Consider the following 15,165-nt stretch of genomic DNA (forward strand, 5'->3'; position numbering starts at 1 on the left):
CATTTGGAGTTAGTTTTTGTGTATGGTGTGAAATACAGATCTTGTTTCATTTTTCTGCAAATGGATAACCAGTTTTGCCAGCACCATTTGTTAAAGAGATAACTTCTTCTCCGTTTAATGGATTTCAGCCCTTTGCCAAAGATCAGCTGACCATAGATTGATGGATCTATTTCTGAGTTCTCACTGGTCTATGTGTCTCTTGTTGTACCAATACCAGGTTGTTTTGATTACTGTGGCTGTATAATAGGTTTTGAGATCTGGGAGTGTGAGACCTCCTACTTTGTTTTCTTCACTAGTGCTTTGCTTATCCCAGGTCTCTTCCCATTCCATATAAAATTAGTGATTGGTTTTTCCATAGCCTTAAAGAATGTTAATGGGATCTGGATTGGGATTGTATTGAATGTCTACCTTGCTTTGGGTAGAAATGACATTTTCACAATGTTCAATCTTCCTATCGATAAGCATGGTATGTTCTTCCTTTTATGTAGATTTCACAGTTTCTTGAAGTCAAATGTCCACTATGTCTTCCTACTTGAACCTTAAAAACAATTCTATGACATAGCATCATCTTGATTTTTTCTCTTACTTCTCCATCCATTTATTTCTTTAATCCCAGATATAAGATATTTGCAGCTGGGAACCATGTTTGATTCAGTTTTGTATTCTTCAATACCCAGCACAATGCCTGGGCATTTGATTGTTCATTGAATGAAAGAGTGAGTGAACAGTTTTCTACCTAAACATAGTCTCTACCAATAAAGAATGTAAACTATCAAAGGGAAACAGGCATGACAGAAATGAAGCCAATAAAGTAAAAGTAGGTGACAGATGTGTGTATAGCTTATAATGCTGGTGAAAAAAAAAAAAAAAAAAGGAATGAGATGGAAAGTTACAGTGAGAGACAGCAAGTTCATAGGAAAATCTTCACACAGGACTTGACAGCACTGAAGGATTACAAGGTGGCCAAGGTGGGAAAGATCTTTCCAGTTATATTAGCTAAGTAATAGGGGTGAAAGAGTGTGGTATTTGCACAAAACTGCAAATGATGTGGCTCTGCTGGAACTCAGGATATAAGAAAGGTATTAGAGAGAGATGAAACTGGAGAGGAACAATGAGATCAGGTTCTAAAGGCCTTTCTATGGCATGCTAAAGAGTTTGGCAGTAATCCTTTTAAACAGGGGAGTAACCAATCACATCTGCATTTTTGATAGCAAAACCTGAGAGAAGTCAGAATGGAGGGGATGGGAAATAAGGAGCTAAGGATAAGATTGGGAGTTGGGTACACATTTACGTATTTTCCCAGGTATCTCTTAAGCATCTGACACTGAAAAGCTCTTCCCAGCTTCTTCTATCTGTTTTAATTCTGTATGAAATAATTGTGTTATAAAAATTTGATTCTATGGGCATATATGAGTGCATATATAGCTAAGGCTTTTGTCCCATTTAAACATATGCTCAACCCTAGGTGCCTTCCTAAAAGTATTCACTGTTAAAAATTTGGTGTGGTTCCTCTTATTCTTTTTTTTTTTTTTCTACATTTGCCTATACTCTCAGGTTCCTTGTGTGTATGTGTGTGTGTTTTAAAAGACATAAGTTATCATACTGCATGTATCTTTATTTAACACAGTATCTTGGACATCTTTCCATGTTTCTAATGTAGAGTGATCTGATATTCTTCACTGCATTAGATTACGCATTTAGTCATTTCCTTGTTGTTATGTGCCGTCGAGCCAGACCTGACTCATAGCAACCCCTCCTTGGGTTTCCGAGGCAGTATCACTACGGAAGTAGGATTGCCCAACCTTCCTTCCGAGGAGTGGCTGGTGGGTTTGAACCGCTAGCCGTCTGGTCAGCAGGCAAATGTCTTAGCCACTATGCTACCAGAGCTCCCAGTCATTTCCTTAGATGGTCCCAATTTACACCGGTTACATCCTTGAACATGCATCTTGTGTGAGATTCCCCACCACAACATTTAAGAAGGGTTGGCATTTGTTTTAGTGAAAACACAACTGACATGCCACCTGAAATTTAAAAAAAAAAAAAAGTTTGATTTAAGGAATAAAATCATTTCAAAATAGGAAGACATTTACAGGTATCCATTTAAGATACTGCAATATTCACTTGCAGGGAGAACAGTAAGGATTTAAAAAGATGTAGTAAACAAAGGATTTGTGCTTGCAGGCACATAGGGGTGGAGGAGGAAGCATGGCAAAAGCTACAAACTTAAAAATTATTAACAAGTTTTATCTATTGTACCCTGAGGTTGTTTATATCCTAATAGTTGTTGCATCCTCAGAGTGGTTTAACAAAGCATTCTTTTAGGGATTAATTTTGTCACAGCTGAAGTCTGTCTTCTTATCTCAGTTACAGATTTATAAAGCGCTAGTGGATACATGGTGGGAAAACATAGTTGGGCAAGAATTTTCATTTCTGACTAAGACTTGATATGTATCTATTTTAGCTACAAAGTTATTTACAAAATCTAAGTTCATTTAACATTATCAGTTCTATTTCTCATCCCCCTGCTGACCAAGGCACCTTCTCTGCCGCCAGCGGAAAACATTCTTAACAGACACTAAGTAACTCTTTACTACAGTAAAGGTTAGAAATCTGACCTCTGCCTTCTTTGTTTTTCAAATAGTAAAACTTTGACAAAAAGGCTGAATAGTTTCTTAATCAAAGTAGAAATTCAAAATAAGAGTTTTTAGTTCTGAAGTCACCCAATCGGGATAGTGCCAGTACCTCAGCTTTGTTTTGTAAGATTCACATCCACATGCTATATGGAAAAGTGTGCCCATTGATAATTTCAACAAATTTTGCCAAATTGCTCTGCAAAATATCTGTACCAATTTACACTCCCAGCAACAGTGTATGAGAATCCTATCAGTAATTGCCCCTCCTCAGTGAATCAATCCTTTTTTCCCCACCCCAGGCCACAAAGTTACCATTCATTTCCTTTGAACTTTCATAGCACTTTTATTTCTGCTACTCATCCAACAACCATGGAATCCTGCCTTACATTCTACTTATTTTGTTTTTGTCTTTTATCCCCAAATAGACTGTAAACAGAACACAAGCCTTATTCTATTTGTGTTTACTTCTTCAAGTGTCTGCCATTACCAGAAATATAACCTTCCCAGTAGTTATAAGATAACATTCTGAAGGCAGAAATTAGTCTGGCTTCCTGAATCTTAGGAAACTTTATAGAATTTAGTATGCTGGTATCACAGAGTTAACAATGTTATCACCTTTTGATGGAACAAGGATTTAAAATAGTTCAAATTTATAATATTTAGAGTAATTCAAACAATCCCATCTTCACTTTTGTTGCTCTTAGCATTTCAGTAGTTTATTTTTCTTGCTAGTCACATCTTCTTTCCTCCTTGCTTCTTCCAAAGTGACAAATACTGTAACAATAACACCAGTTTCTTAATGACTGGATAAATATGCATATCCTGTGGTTGTTATATAGTATGTACTGCTGGAATATTAAATTTAGGCTTGCAAAGCTAACAGGGGCTTTCTTCTCTCCTAAATCAACATCCTGAAAGCAGACTCTTAAGTCTGAGACTTGACCCAGCCCACTACTAAAATGTGGCCCAATCATTAAATACACCAAGCTTGCCAATCACATTAGTGCCATCACCTACCTACAAAAGTAGTTACTTACAAAAGACTGACACAATGGTTTAAAGCATTCATCTACAAACAAAAAGGTCAACAATTTGAAAACCCCCCCCCCCATTGCTCTGTAGAAGAAAGTTGTGGCTGTCTGCTTCTGCAAATATTTACATCCTTGGAAAGATTATATGGGCAGTTTTAACCACTCCTCCGAAGGAAGGTTGGGCAATCTACTTCCGTAGTGATACTGCCTCGGAAACCCAAGGAGGGGTTGCTATCAGTCAGATCTGACTCAATGGCAAAAACAACAACAACAACCCTGTCCTATAGGGCCATTATATGAGTTTGAATCTACTTGACAACATTGGGTTAGGTGTTTTGGGTTTTAGAGCCTCTCTCTGGGGTGATGAAGAGTGACAGCATTCTAATTACTGTATTAACAATCTATTCCCAGTTCAGTGATCTCCATCATCACTTAAAATTCTAGTATATAATATCAAGAGAAAAATGATACTTTTGTGAAGCCAAGGGATTTGTTGGAAGATCAATATAATATTTCAAACTTATCCCAAAGGCATATGTTGGATTCAGCTTATATGGATCACAGAAAGCTCTTTCTTCACCTGTATAGCTGTATGGTGGCAAAGGCAGAGGAAGGGGGTAATATGTAGTGTGACACACAAAACACACTGTACTTTCAGGAATTTCCAATAATGTTAAACTTATTAGAACCAAAATAAGTAATTCTTTTTAATGATCACACTATGGCTCACTTTTATATAACTTGGGACCACTATGAGTTCTGATGGTTATTGAGGCAGTTAGGTGCCATCGAGTCAATTACAACTCATAGTGACTCTATGTACGACAGAAAGAAACACTGCCCGGTCCTGTGCCATCTTCACAATCCTTGCTATGCTTGAGCCCATCATTGCAGCCACTGTGTCAATCCATCTCTTGAGGGTCTTCTCCTTTTTCTTTAAGCTTCCACTTTACCAAGCATGATAACCTTCTTCAGGAAATGGTCCCTTCTGACAACATGACCAAAGAAGCTGAGGTGGAGTCTGGCTATCCTCCCTTCTAAGGAGATTTTTGGCTGCACTTCATCTAGGACAGATGTGTTTGTACTTCTGACAGTCTATGGTATTTTCAGTATTCTTCACCAACACCACAATTCAAAGGCATCAATAATTCTATGGTCTTCCTTATTTACTGTTCAGCTTTCACTTGCATATGAGGTAAATGAAAACACCATGGCTTGGGTTAGGTGCAACTTAGTCTTCAAAGGGGCATCTTTGCTCTTCATCATTTTGAAGAGGTCTTTTGCAACAGATTTGCCCTGTGCTATACAACATCTGATTTCTTGACAGTTGGTTTCTTGAGTCTTGATTATGGATCCAAGTAAAATTAAATCTTTGACAATTTCAATCTTTTCTCTATTTATTGCGACATTTATTGCTCCAGTTGTGAGGAGTTTTGTTTTCTTTATGTTGAGATGTAATCCATACATCTTGGTCTTTACCAGTAAGTGCTTCAAGTTATCTTCATTTTCAGCAGGCAAGATTGTGTTGTCTATACATTATAGGTTGCTAATGAGTCTTCCTCCACTCCTGATGCTGTGTTCTTCTTCATATAGTCCAGCTTCTTGGATTATTTGCTCAGCATACAGATTGAATATATATGGCAAAAGGATACAACCCTAATACACTCCCTTTGTGATTTTAAACCATTCAGTATTCCCTTGTTCTGTTCAAACAACTGCCTGTTGGTCTATGTACAGCTTCCTAATGAGCACAATTAATTCTTCTGTAATTCCCATTCTTCACAATGCTGTCCATATTTGTTATGATCCACACAGTCAAATGCCTTTTCATAGTCAATAAAACACAGACAAAATAAAAACTCACTGCCATGAAGTCGGATCGACTCTTAACGACCCCTCCTTGGGTTTCCAAAGCAATTTTGTTGTTGTTGTTGTTGTGTGCCATCGAGTCGGCCCCGACTCCTAGCAACCCCTCCTTGGGTTTCCAAGGCAGTATCACTACGGAAGTAGGATTGCCCAACCTTCCTTCCGAGGAGTGGCTGGTGGGTTTGAACCGCCAGCCTTCTGGTTAGCAGTCAAGTGCTTTGGCCACTATGCTAGATTGCCCAACCTTCCTTCAGAGGAGTGGCTGGTGGATTTGAACCACCAGCCTTCTGGTTAGCAGTCAAATTCTTTAGGCACTATGCCACCAGAGCTCCCAATAAAACACAGGTAAACATCTTTCTGGTATTCTTTGCTTTCAGCTAAGATCCAGCTGACATCAGCAATAATATCCCTCATTCTACCCCCTCTTCTGAACACAGCTTGCATTTCTGGAAGTTCCCTGTCAATATACTGCTACAGCAAAATTTTACTTGCATGTGATATTAATGAAATTGTTTATTTCTACATTCTGTTGGATCACCTTTCTTTAGAATGGGCACAAATATGGGTCTCTTCCAGTCAGCCAGGTAGCTGCTACGAAATTGCTTGGTATAAACGAATAAGTGCTTCCAGCACTGCATCCATTTGATCAATGGGTATTCTATCAGTTATTGGATCCTTGTATTTTTCCAATTCCTTCAGTGCACTTTGGACTTTTACCTTCAAAACCATTGGTTCTTGATCATATGCAGCCTCCTGAAACAGTTGAACATTGACCAATTCTTTTTGGTACAGTGACAGTGTATATTCCTTCCATCTTCTCTTGCTGCTTCCTGCATTCAATATTTTGCCCATACTTCAGTATTGCAATTCAAGACTTTTTTTCTTCACTTCTTTCAACTTGAGAAATGCCAAGCATGTTCTTCCCGTTTTTCCTAATTCCAGGTGTTTGTACATTTCATTATAATACTTTGTCTTCTTGAGCCACCCTTTGAAATTTCCTGTTCAGCTCTTTCATGTCTTTATTTCTTGTTTTTGCTTTAGCTACACTCTTTCAAGAGCAAGTTTCAGAGTTTCTTCTGACATCCATTTTGGTCTTTTCTTCCTTTTCTGTCTTTTTAATAACCTTTTATTTCTTCATGTATAATGATCTTGATGTCATCCAACAACTCACCTCATCTTCAGTCAATAGTGTTCAACGCATCAAATCTCTTCTTTGGATGGTCTCTAAATCCAGGTGGGATAAATTCAAGGTTGTATTTTGGCTTTCGTAGACTTGTGTTTCTTTAGTTGTGACATAAACTTGCATATGAGCAGTGGATGGTCCGTTCCATAGTGAGTACCTGGCCTTTGTTTTGACTGTTGATATTGAGTTTCTCCATTCCCTCTTTGCACCGATGTGGACAATTTGATTTCTGCGTATTCCATCTAGTGAGGTCCACACGTATAGTCACTGTATATCTTGTTGTAAAAAGGTATTTGCAATGAATAAGTCATTGGTCTTGCAAAATTCTATCATGTGATCTCCAGGGTCATTTCTATCCCCAAGGCTATATTTTCCAACTATTGTTACTTCTTTGTTTCCAACTTTTGCATTCTACTCACCAGCAATTATCAATACATCTTGAGTCCATGTTTTGTCAATTTCAGACTGCTGAAGTTAATAAAATCTTCAATTTCTTCATCTTTCATTTTGGTGATTGATGCATAAATTTTAATAATAGTCTTATTAACAGGTCTTCTTGTGGGCATATGTATATTATCCTATCACTGACAGCACTGTACTTCAGGATAGATCTTGAAATGTTCTTTTTGATGATGAATGTAACACCATTCTTCTTTAATTTGTTATTCCTAGAATAGCATTCCTTATGATTCCCTGATTAAAAATGGCTGGCACCAGTCAATTTCAGATCATGAATACCTAGAATATTCATCTCTATGTGATCCATTTCACTTTTGACAACTTCCTTTTTTCCTAGATTCATATTTTGTACATTCCATCTTCCAATTATTAATGAATGTTTGCAGCTGTTTCTTCCTATTTTGAGTTATGCCCCATCAGCAAATGAAGGTTCTTAAAGCTTTACTCCATCCATGTCAATAAGGTCAATTCTACTTTGAGGAGGCAGCTTTTCCCCAGTCATATTTTCAGTGCCTTCCAACCTGAGCGGCTCATCTTCTAGCACTACATCAGATAATATTTCATTGCTATTCATAATGTTTTCCAATAAGATATGAGACAGTGTTCCACTGTTATTCATAAAGTTTTCAGTGCCCCATTTTTTCAGAAGTTGATAGCCACATCTTTCTTCCCTGCCAGTCTTAGTCTGGTAGCTCCACTGAAACTTGCCCACTATGGGTGACTCTACTAGTATTTGAAATACTGGTGGCATAGCCTCCCGACCCACAGCAACACACAAGCCCACCACAGTACGACAAACTGACAGAAAAATGGTGGGAGATCTGATTAGGCTCTCTAAAAGCCTATCAGCAAAAAGAATATGGGGAATTAGCAATTATAATCTTTAAAACTATCAGACATAGGGGAAAAAAAGGAGAAAGTATTTAGAGGCCTAGATATGTACTTTAGACTGTTTTAAGATAACATCAAGTCTGGCACTTAATTAAAGAGGGAAGCCCACATTTTTCCATTTTGTCACATAGTTTGCTAATTTCTGTTTTTATATTGTTTCTATAATCTGAATGTTTATTGCTGTTGTTGTTATGTGCCATCGAGTTGGACCCGAGCCATAGTGACCCCTCCTTGGGTTTCCGAGGCAGTATCACTAAGGAAGTAGATTGCCCCATCTTCCTTCCGAGGAGTGGCTGTTGGGTTTGAACCACCAGCCTTCTGGGTAGCAGTCAAGTGCCTTAGGCACTACACTACCAGAGCTCTCAAATGTTTACTAAGAGTTCTTATTGGATCATGTGTGTGATTGTGAGGATGGTGAGCATTGGGATATATACTTGGGTTATTCAAATATGGTGGCCCAATCTTCCTTTCCTATATCCTTGAAACAATCCATTTGCAGGAAGCCAGTCCTTGGGAGCCCCAGTCTGCATGCCACTCAATAATTCATGCATCAAAATTTCATAAATCCTTTATAGAAAATGTGGAGAAGATGAACAAACAATTCTCACTCTACTTAAAATTATTAAACACACAAAACTACAAAGAAAATGTAGAATGCCATTAGAACCACTTATCATACCCCCATACAAATCAAAAGAAAAGCAACAAGCTAAAAGGGGGAAATGAGAATAACACAGGCCAAATGGATGACTTGAGAAAAGCATTGCCCTTCTTTATTCCTTTTATTGAGGCTGCTCCCATCAATATGTCTTATGAATCACCTTTTTTAGTCTCTATCTATAAAGCTATGAATGTTTGCAGCTCTTTCTTCTCATTTTGAGTCATGCCACATCGGCAAATGAAGGCCCCGAAAGCTTTGTTCTATCCACATCATTAAGGTTGACTCTACTTTGAGGAGGCAGCTCTTCCCCAGTCATATTTTGACTGCCTTCCAACCTTAGGAGCTCATCTTCTGGCACTATATCAGACAATGTTTCACTGTTATTCATAAGGTGTTCAGTGGCCAACTTTTTCAGAAGTGGATAACCCTGCCCTTCTTCCCAGTATGTCTTAGTCAGACACTTCACTGAAACCTGTCCTCCATGGGTGACCCTATTTGAAATACTGGTGACATAGCATTCAGCATCACTGCAACATGCAAGCCACCACAGTAGAACAAACTGACAGGTAAGGGTCAGAAAAAAAGGGGAAGACCCTCAACAAGATGGAATGACACAATGGCTGCAAAAATAGACTCAAGCATAGCAAAGATTGTGAGGATGGAGTGGAACTGGGTAGTGTTTCTGTTGTTATGGGTCAAATCCAACTCAGCGGCACCTAAAAACCTAACAACAACTGCAAACTATATAGTAGCTTCTCAATTTTTGTTAGTTGTTGACTTTCCTAAGATATTCACATTTAGAGTCAAATATTTTATGATTTACTCAATCCTTTTTATTGGATAGTAACCATGCTTCCATGTTCCCATAATCATGATCATAATCATGGATAATGCCAATACCCCAAAGCTTGGAGGATGAATTTTGTCTAGTTTGTTCACTGCTAGCCATTATTAGCAGAAACATTCGCCATTACACTGATAATTCATTAAGGGCCATAATTTTCTATAGTGTGGCATTTCTCAGCATATTTCCAAACACTAAATGTTGCTCTAAGGGGTAAAATAGGAAACTGGATTTTTTATCTTGGGAATAATTTTGGGAAATCCACATTCACACTGAGAACAAGAAATCTCATGTCAATTTTTCCAAGATTCTGTATCCATGGCCTTAGTTTGCACGTATAAAATAATGAGAACAATATTACTGTTCTTCTCAGAATCTTCAGAAATTAAATAAAGAATTAATTGTATTTAATTGTTTATGCCTTTATTGGTGGACTATGCTCAGTGAATTTATAAGACATTCTGATTATTTTGTGAATGCAATTTAAATTGTTGCTTTTTTTTTTTAGCATGTTTCTTATTCCAATGGCATGCTAGCCCACGGGGCTACAAAGGTAAATAAGACATAATTCCCATCCTCAAGATGTTTATACTTTATTAAGAATGTAATTTAAGGGTTAGTGAAAATGATTTCATTGTATATGGAATGGTTAGAGGGTGATACTAGTTACATATACGATACTGGTCTGTTTTATCATTAGGATGTAATGTGAAATAACAGGATAAAAATATAACAGGATGAGAGAGTTTTCTTTCCAGAGTGTGATATCGACTTCATTGTACACCAAACCTCAAGTGCTGATGACCATGACTATCAAAGGTAGTTGGAGAAATCTTATGGTTGATAAGGATGTGGGAAAACCCTAAGATCCACATGTCTATTCAGGACAAGCTTCCTCATTAAAGAATAGGAAATTTTGTTAGGACATAAATCCTCAAAATAGTCCTATCTCAAAGGATAGTGTAATGAAAAAAACAACAACAAGACCATCAATCAGATTAGTTTTGACTGAAATGATTATGTCTCAAATAGTAATGAGCCTGATTGATAGAATATGTTAATTATGGTAATCTTCAACTACCTTGGCATTAATGAAGTCATATTCACTAATATCAGTACAAATACTATGAGCAAGAAAACAAGTTTTTAGTGCTTAACCCAGTTTGAAATTAAAATATTTCTCCAAGAATCTTATGCTATTTGTTCATTTAGAAAAATCAAATCCTTTCCTCATAGGTAATGCAAAAGTAAGTTTTAGTTCAGTCTATGATGAAATTATTAAAAAAATTAATGGGATCCAAACAAATGATACTTTAGTATACTTAGAGATGATTAGCTTACTTTGAAATGATTAAGTAGCTTCCATTTAAAATTTTCAAGTAACTTTGGAGATATCATGCAATTAAAATAAATAGAAAATATCATGTAACTTCCATTCCCCTAAACCCCAATTACTTTTATAAAACAATGTTCAATTTTTTGGTTTGTCATTCAAGGTTTTTTTATTATCTGATGATACTTTTATATTTCCACCATTCACCTTTTGTATTTATAGTCACCCAAACCAGACTAAAATTCTACATAATATGGGTTTTATAATCATTAAATCAAAAAATCTAGGAACTATGCTTTATACACATCTTTTTATCTCCAGGAATGAGAAAATGAGAAGTAGTCTTGGAACTGACTAGAGTATATAATTTTACTAGCAATGCAAATAAACTCTTGATGGAGCTCAGTGAATGGAGATTGTAGAAGACTTTGGAAAGATCTATTTATTCAAACTTCAGTAGTGTTTAAAGAAGAGATGACATCAATGGACTCCTGGGTGGAACTGATACCTCAGCATTTGTGAATGCAATATCCTTTCAGGTATGAAAGAAAAAGATTCATTGACCAATAGGCCAACAGGATGAAGCACCATCCCTTTCCATGGTTTTGAACACTATCCCGAAACACAGCAGAAATAGCATAAATAATTGTGTTCCTTTATTCCTGTCCTTGGAATTAGGACTTTGGGAACAAAAGTAAATTTTCTCATATATCTTATACAAAGATATATAAACAGCCATCCTTAGTTATATTACATAGGGAAAACTTACTTTTTTAGCTATTATTCTGCTATGTGATAAATTAGCTTATTCAAGCAGCTCTGAACAGTAGGCAAAGGCAGAGGTAGAGGTTGGCCCTTTAATACCATGCAGACTAATAACAATAAAGGTAGGCACAGATCCACAGTGGAGCTGTCCCTTTCTCTTCCCTGAGTTGTAGTGATCAATCACCTGGTCAGGATCATCCTGTCCTTTGGAATTTCTGATCTCCAAACAAAAAGCTCAGTCTCCAAAGTTTCATCCATGAGTTTCTGAGGATGAATATTGAGCATCTGCTCCCTGATTCTAAACAGGATTCCAGGCTGGGGCGTGAGAGGCTGGAGTGGCATGATGATTTTTACTACCAAAAAGGGTAAAAAGAGAGGGTCCATAATGCCACTTTTATATTTCCATCACAATAGCGATGGATGAGAAACTATTTATAAATGAAGATAACGAGCTCTTAGAGATTTTATTTAGACCAAAGTGTGCAAATATTTCAAAGAGACTGGACTCCAAAAATTTGGGATCTGAATGCTGCATTGTCAAAACTGCCACTTGCATTTTGCCATGGGCAGAGAATAACAATCAATCAGAGAATCAGAGCCCTTCTACAAGGTGCTCTAGGCAGTCAGGGTCAGCAGATCTCATTTGCCTTCCTGAAGATGGGTCAAAGGATCCATAATAGAACCAAACATGTAGCTGACAGAATCCCAATTTTCATCACACATTGAGTTCCATTCAACGAACTCTGATTAATTTCCAGCTGGTCATTCGGGAATCTGGAGCTCAATAAAATATAGTCCCTGCCTTCATCAACACTGATGTATCCCTGTCTCATCAATACGTTAGTACTAGATGTACTAAAGTAGGGTACTTACTTACGTCCATAGTGGAGATAGTTATAGAACATATGGCATCTTTATGAATCAGGAAGAATGAGCAGAGAAAAGCTGAGCAAAGAAGACAAAGGATATTCAAGGAAGAGAAAACAGCATGAACAAAGTACTGACTGTGCAGCTGCATGATTGTGTGTAAGTGGCGTGCATATGGAAAGTATAATATAAAAAGGACTGTTTATAGAGTAGAAAGTCTAAGATAGGGAATTACTGTAAATAAAGTTGAATAGATAAACCAAAGGCAGTTTAAAAAAAAAAAGTTTTTTTTTAAAAAAAAAACTTTATCTCACCCAACCTAGAACTTTCCAAAACTTGTGAAATGCCACTGAAGAATTTTAAGGGACAGAGGGAAGATTACCACCATAGCAAAGTGACAGGTGAATTTGACTAGTTAAAAAGCTCTTTTGCAAGAAGTCATGTGTGGTTATATAATAAAGATGCAAGTAAGCTTAGGAATGATAGAAAGGGAGAGAAGGAGACTATTTGGAGGTTATATATTTGAAAGACAAACCAGATAAAGTAGAGTTGTAGATTGAAACTAAAGAGTAAAGGAGGTAATGTAGAATCCGGTAAACTACAACTGCACTTATAGCCCAAAGGGAGCCCAGCAAAGAGTGTGCCACAGCCATCCATGATACAAATTTACCACCACAGGACCACCCACCCTCCTTCCTCTGGCCTAAAACCATTGCCATTAGAATCAGGTCTTTGAATTAAAAAAAAAAAAAAGGCCATTGTTAAAATAAACACATTACATCTGATGGGATAGAGCTTGCTGTGGCAAAGAAGGAAGCAAGAAGGAGTAATTTGATCCTATTTCATGAATTTGCCTTGATTTTTAGGAGTAAACCAAAGTGTGATGGAATAGAACTTGGGGAAAGTGATATTTGACAGAGAGGAAGGTAAAATGGGAGAGAAGCAGTGATAGACATGAAAATGTCGTAATCAGAGTTGATATCAAATGTGATTTGTTTTCCCTAATTTTGTCTTTATCCAGAAAACTTACAAAGTTGTACCTGCCAATCAAATCTTTCATTCAAAGGACAACCAATCAAATCTTTTATTCAATAGATTTACCAGCAAGCAATTTTCACAATCTACCATGTGCAGTATTAGGTTCTACGGTGTCATGAAATGTGATCGCTGCTTTCTTGGAAATTTGGATCACCTGGAAGATGTGCACACATAAATTGGTGATGAAATTGAAACTAAGTTGTGCAATATGTACTATTGCTTGGTGGTTCATTGGAAGATGATAAAAAAGTGATTGCTACTTGAAGGTTAAGAGTATTTGGGAAAACAGAACTGAGTTACAAATAGTGGTAAGACTCAAAAGAAGGAGAGCTGTGGGGAACAGAGTTTTCAAATAACATCCAAACTCTTGTCCATAACACAGGAAAAGAACAAGAAGGAAATACAAGAAGGGAGAAAGGCAACTAAAATATATTTCACACCTGCAATGTAAGAGTCTGACACTTTCATAGACTGTATTTTTATGCCAATAACATGTGCCTTCTATGTTTGATCGCCAAATACCCCCTCCTTCCTGGGAGATATTTTTGTAAACATCTCTATGCCAAAAAATATGTAAAAAAAATAATTAATGCATGCATTTACAAAAATAAACAAATGTAAAAGGTGTATATTATTTGCATAATATATGGTATTTACATATGAAAATAAAGTAGATTCAATTTCAACGATGTGATGGAATAAAGCTTTAGAGACCTTCATTTGCTGATTTAGCATAACTCAACATGACATGAAACAGCTACAAATATCCATTGGTAATTGGAACATGGAGTGTACAAATTATGAACTGAAGAAAATAAGAAGTTGTCAAAAATGAAAGGGAACACTTGAAGATAGATATGCTACACATTAGTGAGTGGAATGGACTGGTATTGGACATTTTGAATCAGACAATCACATGGTCTACTATGTCATGAATGACATATTGAAGAGGAATGCCATGACGTTCACAATAAAAAAAAAAAAAAATTCAAGATCTATCCTGAAGTACAAGATTGTCAGTGATAGGATAATATCCATATCCCAACAAGAAGGACCAGTTAATATGACTATTATACAAATTTACACACCAAACACTAATGCCAAAGATGAAGAAATTGAAGATTTTTACAAACTTCTGCAGTCTGAAACTGATTAAACATGCAATAAAAATGCATTGATAATTACTGGTGATTAGAATGAGAAAGCTGGAAACAAAGAAAGATTGGTACTTGGAAAATATGGTCATGGTGATAGAAATGATACTGAGATTAAATGATAGAATTTTGCAAGACCAAGGAACTATTCATTAGATATATCATTTTCAATAGCATAAATAGTGACTATACATGTGGGACTGGCTAGATGGAATAATACACAAGAATCAAATCAACTATATACTTGGAAGGAGACTCTGGAGAAGCTCAGTATCAACAGTCAGAATAAGACCAGGGGTCACCTGCAGAACAGACCGTCATTGACTCACATGTAAGTGTAAGCTGAAGCAGAAGAAAATTAAAATAAGACCACAAGAGCCACAGAATGACCTTGAGTATATTGCACATGAATTTAGAGACATCTCAAAAGTAGATATGAC

The sequence above is a fragment of the Orycteropus afer genome, unplaced genomic scaffold (assembly GCF_000298275.1).
Source record: "Orycteropus afer afer isolate SDZICR_OR568_19922 unplaced genomic scaffold, OryAfe1.0 scaffold00003, whole genome shotgun sequence".
NCBI classification, from domain to species: Eukaryota; Metazoa; Chordata; class Mammalia; order Tubulidentata; family Orycteropodidae; genus Orycteropus; species Orycteropus afer.